Here is a 3,632-nt window from a genome sequence, read left to right as displayed (position 1 = left end):
CCCGCACCCCACCCCCCGAAAAAAACACAAAAAAAGAAAATCTATATACAGATATCTATATCTCTATATATATATACAGATATATATATATGAAACATCACAGATTTTAGGATAGTGCTTTTCTTAGATTTTTCTCCTTTATGACGTTTTCTCCCACAGCAGGGACCCTCCGCCCTGTCGCTAGGTTGCGGGGATCTGGGTTGGGAGGTTTGGTGGGGTACAGCGGTTTCCAGTCCCCGCCCTCCTGACCCTCGCTTCCCCCAGCGTCACGGCCCACCCCACGCCAGGCCCTGGGCTGGAGTTGGGGCGCTGGGGAAGGGGGCGCTGCTGGAGACAGCTGAATGCTTCCCTCTACTCTCTGGTTTGTGCGGGTCTTTTAGACAAGACCTTAAACATGCTTCTGTCCGCTGTGAGCGGACGTTAAAATGGCCCCCGACCCCCCCCCACCCTCCTTCCTCAGGGCACTTACTAAGGGGGGGGGTCTCCCCCTGACGATCTCCCCAAAGGCCTTCCCACCTCCCTTCTGCTCTGGCCTCTCACTCACCCACCCCTTGTCTCCTGGCCAAGGAGACACAAATCTATTTATTTCGGCCCGGAGAGAAAGGGGTTAAGACATGGGGAGGGGGGCACCCTCCACCAGGATGGCCCCCCCTGGGGTCCTGCCACCTCCATTCACGGCACTTACAACAAGGCAGGAACCCCTGAGGACCAGCCCCTGGGGCAGCCTCCCAACTCCAGGCTGCCTGGCCTGCCCTCTGCCCCCTTTGAGAGTTTGGAAAGCCAACACTTAGGTCTTCTCCTTCCCCGGACCCCTTTACCCAATTTTTAAAGAAAGCACTTTTTAGATTCCGCCCCCCCCCCTTCTCTTAAAAAACAAAATTTATATATAGATATATATAGATATATATATAATATACTTTTCCTCAGAGGAGCGGACAGCAGGGGGGTGGGGTGTAGCTGAGAGCAGAGGGTCTCAGATGGCAGGAATGGACCACCCGGGAAGGGCAGGGGAGGAGAAAAGTCTAGAAGTTACAATGCCACAAAATTTTTAAAAAGCAATAACAAAAGCCAACCGATTTTAGAAAAGGAAAAGACAGACAAAACACATAGCAACACAAAAAAGGCAACCCACCGCATTCGAAATCTTGGCACTTTGTCACAGAACGGGTACTTACACTTTAGCTTAATTCTTAATTTAAAACAAACAAACAAACATGTTTACAAGTTGTAACCAACTTCTATGAAAAGTTGAAAAGACAAAAAAAAGAGAGGAGAGAGAGAGAGAGAGCAAAAGAAATTCCTAAAAGCCGATTTATTTTTGTACAAAATAATAAAACGAAAACCCACCACAATCGAAGAATCCACTTCTGTTTCCCGAGGGGAGGGGTCAGGTAGGCCTTGGGAAAGGAAAGGCAGGCCTTCCCAGGTGTCCAGGTGTCCGGGTGTCCGCACTCCACTGAGAAGCTGGAATTTAAGGCAGGACCGACCGTGGGGGGTTTGTGTTTGTTGTGTTTGTTGCCCTTCCATTCTGTTTTCTTTTTGTTCCCTCCTGATGTGGAGAAGGTCTCACACACCCCCATACAGCCCCTCCTAGCCATACCAGTGGCCATCTCTATGGAGGGGGGGACCCTCCTCCTGTAATCCCCTATCTCAGGGAAGGGACCCGAGAGAGGGCTGGCCTTCCAACCAGCCAGTCATTCAGTCTCCACCCAACGCACCACCTTCCTTCTCCCTGCCCCGCCTCCTGCTTGCCTGCAGTTGGGCTTCCTTCCAACATGGCTGCCCTTTCCCATGCCCACCAGGGAGCATCCAGGTGGGCCACAAAAGGGAGCCCTACCTCTCCTTCTACTCGCTCCCCTGCACCCCCCCTTCTTACTCAAAGGCACTGACTGTACTCTGGGGGCTGGCACTTGCCTCCCCTCAACCTGGCTCCCAAAAGGCCCGGTGCTGACCGAGCCTCAGGCCACGGATAGGGACCAGGGTTGGGGGGATGACATTTCCAGATGCCAGGGCACCCTCACCCCAACCCCCTCTTGCATATGCAAATCCTGACGTGGGACCCTGTAAATAGACACTCTGCTAAAGGGACAGTTCTTGTCAAAGCCCAAGGGTGGGGGTGGGGGGGGTGGTCATCTCTGCTCCCCGCCTCAGCTGCCAGACTGTCTCCACCCCCCCACTCCCCCACCCCCGTGCCCAACACAGTGTCTTGTCTTTTTTTTTTTTTTCTTTCATTTCTTCAAGGGAAACTTTTTAAGAAGGCAGTTTTCATCATGGTTTCTATGCCGTTGTTTTCTTCCCTTCTTTCAAGCAAGCCTGTCAGACTACTCCCCCCTCCCCTCCAGCCCCCTCCCCCCAAGTCTCAGGATCCTCCCTCTGGGGTGGGCGGAGGGGGGCAGGACCAGGGGGCAATAGATTGTGGCCTTCACACTTGAAAGTGATAGGGAGAGCTATTTTAGGCGACTCATTCTGGATGCTGAACAGGGATCCCCGCCCCCCTCCAGGCTGCCCCCAAACCTTGCTGCCTCCCCCAACACCCAGAAAGGTGAGCCCTGAGGGGAGAGACCTCTTCCCCCTCCCATGCACCCCCTCGCAATAAAACCAATTGAAACAAAAATCACAGATGTCCTGGCCAGTGGGGGCGACCAGACTTGGGGGACAGGAGCCCTCTGGGATTTCAAATAGAAACCAGGGCTGCAGCGCCCCCAGGCAACACTTTAACACCACCCTCCTCGGGGAATTGCACTAAACCGTTTCCCCGAGCTCCGTGCTCAGCTTCCGCCAGCCCCACCCCTACTCTGCCTTAACCTCCTCCTGCGGCCTCCTTAGGGGCCACAGTCTGCATGGGCCCAGAGCGGGGACTCCCTGTGCCCCCTCCCCGCCTCCTAGCCCCCCAACCCCACCCACGCCGCCCCAGTTCCCGCGCAATCACATACTGTATATAGACATGGATCGATTTTATTTTTATTCTTTAAATTAAGGTCGTGATAAAGTGTTGCCAAAGATACTGCTGAATTCTCGCGTTTCAGGAAACAAACGAATGGAAAAAAATAATAACGTTGAGGAGGGCTGACTCGTCAGAAAGGACCGCAATTGGGGTTTTCTTTTTGTTCCTGTTCGGTTGTTTGTGGGGTTTTTTTGTGTTTTCTTTTTTGTTTCGGGGTGTTTTTTGTTTTGTTTTTTTTTTAACTGCCTGGTACAAAAAAAAGCAAAAAAAAAAAAAAAAAAGCAAAATTGTTATTTCCATCATCTTGACGAACTTTGGTGGGTGCGTGCGTGTGCTCGCGTGCGTGACGGGAGCGCGTACCTAGGCTCCTGGGCTGCAGGTGGGGGATCCAGGGGGAGGGGGCGTCCTTGGAGAGGGTGTGGTCAGAGGCAGGGGCCATAGCCCTGTCCGCAGCAGTGACCAGAGTCTGAGGGTCCCCTCCCAACTAGAGAGTGACATTCTTTTCCTGTTGCTGCTGCTCTTTTTGCCTAGCCCCCCCCAAGCCCCCCTCCTCAGCCTTTTGAGATTAAGGGGGGGAAAAAAGCAAAAACTTTAAAAAAATGTTATTATAACTCGTGAATGTACATGCCGGGTGTGGCCCTGTGACCAGCCGGGCAATAACCAAAGTCGGACCCCTCGGCCACTGCCC

The sequence above is a fragment of the Echinops telfairi genome, unplaced genomic scaffold (genome assembly GCF_000313985.2).
Source record: "Echinops telfairi isolate 266 unplaced genomic scaffold, ASM31398v2 ScPeMD7_7459;HRSCAF=8497, whole genome shotgun sequence".
Lineage (NCBI taxonomy): Eukaryota > Metazoa > Chordata > Mammalia > Afrosoricida > Tenrecidae > Echinops > Echinops telfairi.
The sequence above is the reverse complement of the archived record's forward strand: the minus strand, read 5'-3'. Positions refer to the sequence as shown.